Genomic DNA, 11,822 nt, shown 5'->3' with positions numbered 1-11,822 from the left:
TAGTATTCTTAATGTTTGAGAAACATTTTTTCCCCACATACCTCCTCTTATCTACTTCTTTGGTGTGCACCAGAGCTCAACTTAACTGTGTTAAAGAAAAAATTAGCCAGGCATTGATGGCTCACACCTGTGATCCTAGCTACTCAGGCAGGAAAGTTTGTGAGACTCTTATCTCCAATTAACAACCAAGAAACCAGAAGTGGTGCTGTGATTCAAGTGGTAGAGTGCTGGCCTTGAGCTGAAGAGCTGAGGGACAGTGCCCCCGGCCCAAAGTTCAAGCCCCATGACAGACAAAAAAAGAAAAAAATTACTCATCACTACTTAATAAAAAAACAGTATGGCAGAATTCTGAAGAGGCTGTTGTGGCAGGTATAGGGATTATTCCAATGGTATTTTTTTGTAGATGAGAAGGATTGGGTTCAACTCCAAACACAACATGGAAAAATAGAAATTTATACCCAAGAACCTCATTGCAAAATTAGTAGATTGAAATGATTAAGAGGAGGCATCTTACTAAACTGTTCTAACAAGACTCTTGGTGAAGTTGAGTCAAATTGATCAGACATCATCCGAGACAGGTGTAGGATGAAAAATCTGACCAGAAATTGAGAGGGGGGTACTGGCTAAGCCAAACTAAGGAGACTTCTTACTAAATTTGAGGCATGTAAAAACAGATATGGAAGTTGACAAGTGGAATCTGCTTGGGAAAAGAATTCAGAAAATCCTGACCAAAGTTTGATTTAAAAGATGCTCTTTGTAAGTACTACTTCTTCAAAGAAATTCTCCTTGATGTCTTTTTTTAAATTACAAATTTTATTGTCAAGTTGATGTCCAGAGGGGTTACAATTACATATGTAAGGTAATGAGTACATTTCGTGTAGAACATTGTTACCCCCTCCCTCATTTTTCTCTATTTCTCTTTTATATTCACACAGCACTTTGTATTTACTCCTTAATAGTTCATTCACACTGACCTCTAATGCAATTACTTACTTGTCTGTCTTCCTCATTAATCACTGTGCATTAGACTATATTCTCAACTAGTTTCCCCCTGTACTTGCAAGAGGTCTTATATGATTAATCAGTGTGTCTCTTCTTTCTCTACCTCATAAGTCTGGTAGGATCAGATATGTGTAATGGGAAGATATTGGGGCAGTATACAAGAGACATATACAAGTGTTTCCCCTATAATACCTCTTAAGAACTATTAACTTTGTGCATAACCCTTTTTTTCAAGAATCAGAAGGTTTGTTTATATATGCAATGTTCCATTTTCTGTCTCCCATCACTAACTGTGTAATCAATGTAAATCTAGCATCTTTCCTTGCTTTAACCTTCCCCAAACACTTATTACTCATGGCATAGCATTGGATGTTTGCCAACTCTTGAGCTTGGGAAGTCTGATCTAGTTTTGGAAAAAGCAGGGAAGGGTATGGTGATTCTGAGCTGCCACTTTATTGTCAGACAGCTAACATTTTTGTAAGATGACTGGCCCTTAAGATCATTTGTCAAATAACATGATTATGATTAAATATACCTTGCCACACTACAAGTGGGCCTTAGAAGACAGAATCTAGCATGTCATAAAGTGGGCCCAGGGTAGTACAAATCAATCATCCTGTTTGATTAATCCTTGGAAACATAGAATTAATGAGGAACTGGTTGAAAGTTGATCGAACGCTTTTGAAAAGTGAAATCTTTTTCTGTTTCCATTAAGTGTTGTTAAGGCCATTAGCAGAAATTGGAATAGAGAAATATGACCTTTCTTTTGATACATTCAGAATCTGAGAAGATGGATGAGATGGAAATATAGTACAAGCAGCTTATAATAAGCATGTGGGTGGAGAGTGATATCTAAAGATTGAAAATTGACAAATGGATCAAACTGACAGAGACCAAGATAGAGAGGGATGGAATATAGTTTGCATGCAGCAGTGATTAAAAAAAAAGGAAAGAGAGCATTACCAGCAGGGTCACCCACACTGAAGGCCACACAGGTTTTAGAAGCTGGTGAAAATTTGAAGTGATCAATTTCCAGCCACTGTGAAGAGTAAATCAATGGTCTTGTCTTCCCGCAGGGAGTTAGGTTAACAAAGAGAAATAGCCTATGCTAGAAGTCAGGAGGTTTGACACATCTGTTTATTCAGTTGCAAAGTGATTGATTCGTACCCTCCCCAACCCCAAGTTAGTTGTAATCTTTCAAGTGACTAAAATGAAATTTCTTTGAAAGCTATAAAGCTATACCGATATAAGGAATTATCTTCCTGCTCATCCAACTGAGTCAAGCACCAAAGAATATTGCTATAAGCAAGTACGTGAGATTTTAATTATTTCCTCTGATGGAGGTGAACATGTTTGCAGATAATCTTGAACAGCAACAGTGCTCAAATGATTTGTCTTGTACTCCAGAGACACACACCATAATATTTTGATAGAGGAAGGTGGAGGGGTGTGGGATATGCATCAGTGAAGAGAGTGTGATTTGCAATTTCCCCTGATCATTTTTCTTGGCTTGGATCATAAAAGCCCTGACAATGGGAAGATATGGGCACCGGAAGTAGTGATTAAGGTCCAGGAGCAGAGTCCATTACTGATATATCCGATAATCTCCAATCCAGGAATGGTATTTAAGAGTTGACCATTAGACACTCATTGAACAGAGAAGACATGGTTAGGTAGGAGTTTCCTCAGAGAACACATCAGAGGCTGAAGCTCTGGAACAGTTATCTTGTGAATGTTGACTCTGTGCTATGAACTACAGTAAGAATTTCATCTTCACCATCTCATTTAGTCCTCACAACAAACAACTCTGTATGCTAGATACTGTTATTATATTTTTTCAGAAAAGAAAACTAATCCATGCAAGATTAATCACTTGTCAAAGGTCATATCTCTAAATAGAAGACAAAACCTGGTATTAAACCAAATCATTAGCACCAGAATTAATACATGGAGCCAATATACAATGCTGCTATTCATATATATGAATGACTCTGTCTCCTCTGGAAAAGAAAGAGATGTGATCTGTCCAAAGCTATCCACTATTTATTGGTCCTATGTGATGGTTATAGTTGGAGTGGATCCAGTATGTGAACAGCAAAGTCTGAAATTCCCATTCAAATCTTTCTCCTTCTCTTTGAGCAGCTGCTTCACCTCCATTCTCAAATTTCATTTGTGCTTTCCAACCCATCCTCTTGATGCAGGGACAAGTAGATAATCACATTTGAAGGAATTATGTCCACTTTGCTATGATTTAAATCTTGTTCACTCTCCTGTTTCCTTGCTTGTCTCCTAAGTTTGGATTGAAAATTGGGCACTTTAGCTAATATGTTGAAGCACCTGAATATTGCTTTCACCTTTCTTCCTGCAAAGCTTAGCTGCTTTTTGGGCCTGTTTTGTACTTTAATTAATCTGGCATAGAGAGATAGATGTCTGACTTAGTGTGAGGTCTTTGTCTTTGTAGTTAGGAGGGCAGCCTCAGGCATGTGCACCATGGCTCTAGGATAACAGTGCTCAGAGCATTGGTGACTGTCTCCCTGAAAATTTGGATAAGCTAGGTACATTCCCTGAAGTCATACCCAGATGTTAGGCTTTATTGCTTTGTATAGTTGCCTCTATTGTTTTTGTAAGTGTCCCAGGCACCAATTGCCCTACAATCAGATGCAATTAAATGAAGGACCTTTTGAGCCTATCTTTGAGGGTTGTTCTGATCTCAGATCTTTGCTGTCTTTCTTGTGGGCAAACTAGTTTGTGTTAAGTTTTAGGTTGTTATCTTCATTCAGAGTACCCAGCATCTTCTTTTTGGTTATCTTTCAGTAGTTGTGTAAAAAACATTTCAATTCAACATATCACTATGAATACAATGCATCTTGACCAATGTTACCCCTTCTATCATTCTCCCTAACCACTCACAACTTGAATTGGAACCTCTTCTTCATTGTGTACCACTGCATTGTACCCTGTTTTTTTTATTTATAGAATTCTCTTAGACTCAAGCTTTGACAATGTGTTCCAAGTAAAGTAGATTTTTTCAGGGAAAGCTTCAGAACTCTATGTTTTAAGTATTATCTCTGTTGCTTGGTCAAAAGTTTCAGATCCACAGCTGTAGAGATGAGTGTGGGGATACTGATCTATTCTCTCCTTATTCTTAACTATTTCTTCATTTGAAGTCTTGCCTTCAGATGAAATTAAGAACCTTTAAACCATTTAAAAATTAGCTTTTCCCATTTATATTCATTTTATCTGGAAGTAAATATACCCATTTTCATTGGTGTTTTTGGTGCTTGCTTTTTTTCTCTAACTTGAGGAAGACTCTGGAATGCCGTTCTCAGTTATGGATGTCACATTGAACCGGAATCATACTCTTAATATGATGTGTGAAGAATAGTACTTTACCTTTGACTTCTTTCTGCCCAACATGTGAACCCAGTTTAATCACTAGCAAAGCTAGTGCTGGCGCAGGCCTGTAATATTAGCTCCTGAGGAGGCCTGAAATCTGAGGATTGTGGTTCAAAGCTAGAGCAGGCAGGAAAGTCTGTGAGACTCTTATCTCCAATACAATACTCAGAAAAGCTGAAAGTGGCGCTGTGGCTCAAGTAATAGAGTGCTAGCCTTGAACACAAAGAGGCTCAGGGACATTGCTCAGGACCTGAATTCAAGCCCCAGGACTGGCCAAAAAGGAAAGAAAAAGAAAGAAAAACATCACTCAAGTATCAAATGAGGAACTTTGAATAAAATACCTAACTTTTCAAAACTCTGAAAGTCTATGCAAGGCTTATTTCACTTAATATAACTTTTTCCAAGTCTTTCCATTTCCTAACAAATGGGGCAATGTCATTCTTTCTGATGGAGGCATAGAATTTCATTGTGCATATACACCACATTTTCTTGATCCATTCATCTATTGAGGGGCATCTGGGCAAGTACAATTAAAGCAGAATGAGTTTTTTATGCCAAAAAATGAACTTTGCAACTTTGGCGGGGGGGGGCACGTGGAGGGGTGGGGGTGGAGATGGGAAGGGATGGTAAGGGGAAACAAAGGAGGAGGCAACAATGCTTGATAAGAAAATGTACTCATTGCCTTGCCCATGCAATTGTAACCCCTCTGTATGGTATTTTCACAATAAAAAGAAAGGCTCTTTTTTATTGTCAAGGTGATGCACAGTTACATAAGTAAGGTAATAAGTACATTTCTTGTCAGACTTGTTACCCCTTCCCTCATTTTTCTCCTTGATTTTTTGAATGAAAGATTGCAACAACCTAAATGTCCACACTGGGGCAGTATTTCACTGTGTTGTACACAGCCTCCTTAAAATGAGAGGCTTTACAGATAAGGGACAGGAAATGCTTTATACTGCATTATATTATATGCTTTGGAAGAGTCCAATACATACTGGTATCAGTTCTATTGAAAACAAACTTGAAAGGTTATGTTTGAGACAATGTTTACAAGTTCATTTGTCTAAGAACTTTTTATATCAATTTTCTTTTTTAATCAATTATCAATGTCTACACGTTGAGAGTTGTTGCTCTAGGGCTCGGGTTAGATTACTGCATATACTTTGATCAGTATATTACACATGAATGAGTGAAATCATGCTCTTGAGAATCTTTAATGATTGGGAATTATTCATAATTTTAAGTGAGGAATACATGATACATATGTGTATATATGTTTATACTCTATTTTATTTGAATTTTTATACTGAAGGAAGACAGTGTCAGAAGTACATGGTTAATAATGATTATCTCTGTGGGTTTACAGGTGGATTTAAATTTCTTTATAGATGTACAATTTCCTAATTTACAAGGAAAACACACTGTTTAATCAGAAAATAATACATGTCAAGATGCATGTCCTGTAATCCTTCTCATCTGTTCTAAATTTCTTTATCTTTCTATTGATGAGTATGTTTTGTGTGTGTGTGCTGGTACTGAGGCTTGAGCTCAAGGTCCAGGCACTGTGCATACCTTATTTTACTCAAGGCTAGCAATTCTGCCACTTGGGTCAAGCCTTCACTTCTGGCTTTTTACTGGTTAATAAGAATCTCAAAGATTTTTCCTGGTCTAGTCTTGAATCTTGACATCTTCAGAGCTCAGCTCTTTGAGTAGCTAGGAATACAGGCATGAGCCACCAGGACCAGGCTATCAGAATTTTCTTTGAAAATGCCAGATTATTTAAATTCAGGGAAGAAAATACCAGGATGTCCTGACTGACTGAACCAACCGGTAATGTGCTATGAAAGTGGAGCATTGCTCTACTGTGGCCAACAAGCAGATGGCTGCTGGAACCTGAGGGAGCTAGAGACCCAGGATTCTAGGCTGATGCTCTTCCTCTGGCTCAGGCTGGCTTCAGGGTTCGGTGCCCTGAAATGCATTGTAAAGTATTCAGATTCATTGAACACACATTTAATATGGCCAGGAATAAAATGAAGGATGCAGAGGGGTAGACAAATAGAAGTGTTGGAGGGGGAGAATGCAGTTAAGAGTTCAGTGTATATGCTATACAATTAAGTGAGGGAAGAGCTTGGTTGGGATGGATGGGTGAGGCTGTTGAAAGGGGTGACATTGATCTAGATATATTTATAAATTACTTTGTTGAATGGCAACTTCTTTCTACAACTACTTAAAAGATAGTAATTAAAAATATGCTAGGGGCTGGGAAGGTGGCTCAGTGGTAGAGTGCTTGCCTTGCATGCATGAGGCCCTGGGTTTCATTCCTCAGCACCACACAAGCAGAAAAAGCCTGAAGTTGAGCTGTGGCTCAAGTGGTAGAGCGCTTGCCTTGAGCTGAAGAGCTCAGGGACAGCGCCCAGGCCCAGAGTTCAGGCCCCATGACATGCCTCCCCCCATAAAAAGCAAGATGCTACAAGAATGGTGGAAACTTGGTCCTAACCTTAGCTTTACTACCAATATTTTGTGTGATCTTGGACAAAGGTTTCCCCTTACTTGACTTTCATTCTCCCATATATAAAAAAAAGTGGTTGGTCTATTAAATGGGTTCTATGCTGGGATTATAAACCTGGTGTCTTAATCTGGAGCCTGGGTGCTTACATGATTCTCTGTCTCTCTTTCTGCTTTCATCTTCTACTGCTTTCCCTTGCCCCTTCTGTGATCCAAACATGCCTCAGAACCTTGAACTCTGTTTCCTCTACCTGGATGGTGAGTAGCATCTGTAACTCAGCTTAAATGTGGTCTCTTTCTAAAGACTTTCTCTGACCACATATGGAATTGTTCTTGGCAACTTCTCCATTGCCTACTACAATGCTTCATTTCTTGTATATAAATAAGTACTTTATACTTGTCTTGTTTATTTTATTGCTTGCTTACTTATTGTGGTTCCCTACTAGACTATGAGCTACAAAAGTAGCTAATCTTTTTCATCTTATTTGTGATTCCCTAATTACTTGAATAATGCCTGAGACACAGTAGTTAATGGACAGAAATTGTGAAGAAATTGACACTTACTAATTTAACAAACACTGTGTGCTATTCTCTGCTCAAAATACTTTACAAATTTTAGTTCATTTAATTCTCACAACGGCCCTGTGAGGTTGTGGTAGATACTACTACATCTCATTTTAAAGACAGGAAAGTGAAGCACAGAGAAGCTAAGTACCTTGCCCAAAGTTGTGTCGTAGTTGGCATGAACTATCAATTTGACTACTACAAAAATAGATTTCATTTTTACCACATTTTTTAGACAAGAAAAGCAATATTCAGAGAAGCTAAGCAACCTGTCCAGGCTCACACAGCTGGAAAGTGACACAGAGGCTCTGGAGAGCAGTGTATTTGACTTTCAGAGCATGGCTCACTCAGGACTACATGGCTGTGTCTGTGTCATGTCTGCCAATCTTGGCTTTTCTTGGTTTGTGTTTTGCTGGTACCAGATTTTGAACTTAGATACTCATGCTTGTTTCACTTTTTCATGGATAGCACTCTACCACTTGAACTATGCCTCCCGCCTTATTTTGTTGGTTATTTTAGAGATGGAGTCTTACAGACTTTTCTGCATGAGCTGGCTTTGAGCTGTGATCTTAGATCCCAGACTCCAGTAGCTAGGATTACAGGAATGAGCCACTGGCAACCACCTTATAACTTGGTCTTTCTGTTCAAAGGCCTTTGATTGAGTATTGAGTCCCTGAAAGCCATGGAGCTGGGAGAGCTAGAGTGGAGAATTTGGGCCATGACTGAGGGAGAGGAAGACCTTTTGCTCAGCCTGCCTGGAATCTATGCTAGAGTGGGTTGGGTCTTTCTCTGAAGCTATCTATCTCTGATTTTACCCTAAGTGGCCAGACTACAGGGAAATTGTGAGAGCCAAAGGAGCCTGAGTCTCAGAATAAATTGTTGATCCACCCAAAGTTTCCCTACTCCAGGGACAACTATGGCAACTTGCAAGTCATATGTACTGCTGGAGAAATACCTGGGCCTAGGAGAGTTAGAGAAGAAATCCAGAGGCCTGGCCAATAGCTGAGATAGATGTATGGACCCATATTTATCTCTGGACACACAAACTAGCAACACTGAACACCGTCAGGTAACTCTAGACATACCAAGAAGATACCTCTACCTTCCAGGTAGACTCCTGTGCTGGCACAGATGGTCAAACTACCCTGGCCAACCCAGGCAAGCCTCATACTTCCTATCTGTTTACCTAGAATACTACCATACTTCACATGGTGTTCCTGGAGTTGCAACTAATGGCTATAGAGGCTCTAGTGCTAGTTCGCTGTAGATTTCTTTATACTTAGAGACTCAGCTATTTACCCAGTGAGTTCCCTGGCAATTGCAGTCTGAAAGCATACATGTCCGGAGCTGTGTTCACTGGGAATTTTAGGATGACAATAGCCATCTTCTAGCAAGATCAAACTGTCAGGTGTGATTCTGATGTTCACCTAGGTTAACTAATGGGTTTCCATTGATCTTTGAAGCCAATATATATGCCACACATCCAGTGACCATGACCATGAGAAGACCACGCTTTTCCTTTCATAAATGCTCATACTAAAACACTATAGATATCAGACATAGGGCTTTCTCAATGATGAGTTTCTTATTGTTTAAAAATCAATCATAAGCTGGGGGCTGGTGGTTCACGCCTGTAATCCTAGCTACTCAGGAGGCTGAGATCGAAGGATCACGGTTCAAAGCTAGCCAGAGCAGGAAAGTCCATGAGACTCTTAGCTTCAATAAACCATCAGAAAACTGGAAGTGGCTCAAGTGGTAGAGTGCTTAGCTTGAGCTGAAGAGCTGAGGGACAGCACCCAGGCCCAGAGTTCAAGCCCCATGACTGACAAAAATTCAATCATAGAATGATTACTTTATGATAGTTCATGTTGACTGTTTTGTTGGTTTGAAAGTGAATGCACATGCTTATATTTTCACATGTGCTTCTATGTCTGCCACAGTTACAGATGTGTGACAGAAAATTCTAGGCCTTCACAAACCTATCTTTTGTCATGGATAGACGAGTCTCTAAAGATCAGAGAAGCTTAATAATGGGGAGTATATCTGAACACAGTAAGATTGCTAATTGTGTTTACAATGCAATGTCTGAATAAGTAAAAATGGAACCTTTGAACATCTGAGTAATAACTACTAACATCTACAAAAACAGGATGCTCTGCTCGGTACAATTGGTTGTGAACAAGAACAATGCATGCCTACCATGTGTTATGTACTTACCTATACACTACACTATGTTATGTACATTAGTCTTCATTTATCCCTCCCCCCAAAGAAGAGATGATGATATGCATTGATAGAAGAAGAATATGAGAATTGGAGAAAGGAAGTGACTTGCCAATAGGTAGTAGTAAGTGGTAGGGCTAGAAGTAAAAAATTTCAGGTATCAGATGTGCCTGTTTTGTCATCTTCAAGACCATATAACCCTGAATTTGAATGTTGTACTTCAATAGAAAGTAACTTTTTTCAGATAAGTATCTCACTGTGTTGCCCAGGCTGACTTCAAACTCTGAGGCTTAAGTGATCTTCCTGTCTCAGCCTACTAAGTAGCTTGGACTACAGGTATGTGCCATCATGCCTTGCTTCACTATTTTAAAAAAAATCTGAATTCATCTGATTCATGCATGATCTTCCAAAGCTCCTTCTCCTGTCCCTTCCTAGAGATGCTAGGAGCTAAGAGGTCTAAAATAGTAGTCTTGACTTATTGAGATATTACTGCATCAAGAACTTGCTAGATGTATGGAAGGGGGTAGCACAAGGGTAGAGTTCTGGGTCAGGGTGGATCCACGGACTATGCCAGTCTATGTTGACATGCTACTAGCTGTTCATTCCAGCTTGTTCTGAGAGAGCTCTAAGCACGAAAGTGGAGGTCCTGTGATCTGATGCTTTTGGTAGGCAGAACTTTTTTGAACTTTGACTCTATTTCTTCCTTCAAAATTTCCTCCTCAACTCCCCATGGTTTCAACATATAATATTATGCTATAGAAGAAAGAACATGAACTCTGGAGATGCAGCCATGGGTGCTGTTGCTCCCTCTGCCTGTGTGATTTCCAGTCAGTCTCTTAACCACTTTGATCTTTAGTTCCTCTTCTAGATTGGTGGGAAGATCCAACTAACACCTAGTTCAATACTTTACTCACACTTAGATCATTCTATGCTGTGTCCCCATTTCTGCTCCAGCCACCCCCAACATGTTGTTGTGACTCATTTCCCATTTGAAATGGACTTAGAAATGAGGAATTGCTGTGTCCACCAAGTGTGTGAACCCTGACTCCCTCTGCCTTCAGACTTCAAGGCAGCTCCATTTTACCAAGCCTGTCTGTCCCTTTCCAAGGACCCTCTGTGTACAGATAGTTTTCCCCAGGCACCCATCGGGATTGGTATCAGCAAGCTAAGATATCAAAATCTATGATCATCAGAAGTCCCTTTGGTAAAATGGTATAGCGTTTGTGTGGGCTCTGTGCACACTCTCTTGTCTAATTGAAATCATCTATAGATCTCTTATAATCCTTAATATGATGTAAATAATTGTCAAATTGTGTTAAGTGAATTATAACATGAAACAAGTATCTCATACATGTTTACAATAGGAACATTTAAAAAGTATTCTCAATCTGCAACTGTTTGACCTCAAGGATGAGAAAGACTGACTGTATCCTACACCAGGCACAGGTCAAAGAGTCATGAACCTGAAAAGAATGAAGATGCCATCTCATCCAAATGAGAATCTTGATTCAGACTTAAACTTTGATGACAGTCCCTATGTACAACAAGGGAAGGGTTTTACTTAAAGACTAGTTTGCTAGCAAAAATATACAGAAGGCTGTCACTCTCCTGCCCTGTCTCACACTTGTACCACATCCTGCCAGCATAGCATTTTATCATTGACAAATAGGCACAAAGTTCCATTTATATGATTAATAGTATTTGAAGATTGAATATACAGCATGGTGGGCACAATTGATAATATTGTATTGTGTACTTGGAATTTGTTAAGAGAATTTATATTATTATTATTGTTGTTGTTGTTGTTATTCACAGCACTCTAGTTTGAACTCAGGACTACACTACAGCAGATTTCAACTTGAGCTTGCTAGACTACAGCAGATTTTTTTCCTATGTAGTATTTTTTAATTGGCTTCTGTTAGTTGTACAGAGGGGAATTTTACTTGTTCTATCTCCACACATGTTCACACAGCATTCTAATCAATTTTACCTACTCTATCACACTCACTCCTGTCTCTGTTTCTAACCCCCCTCACCCCTGTCAAAGCATTTGTGTATATGACAGGGTCTCACGCTGTAGCCCAAACTGGTTTCAAAGTCATGATCCTTTTGCCTCAGCCAAGTTCTGGAAT

Source organism: Dipodomys ordii, unplaced genomic scaffold, assembly GCF_000151885.1.
Source record: "Dipodomys ordii isolate 6190 unplaced genomic scaffold, Dord_2.0 Scaffold38, whole genome shotgun sequence".
Classification (NCBI taxonomy): Eukaryota; Metazoa; Chordata; class Mammalia; order Rodentia; family Heteromyidae; genus Dipodomys; species Dipodomys ordii.
The sequence above is the reverse complement of the archived record's forward strand: the minus strand, read 5'-3'. Positions refer to the sequence as shown.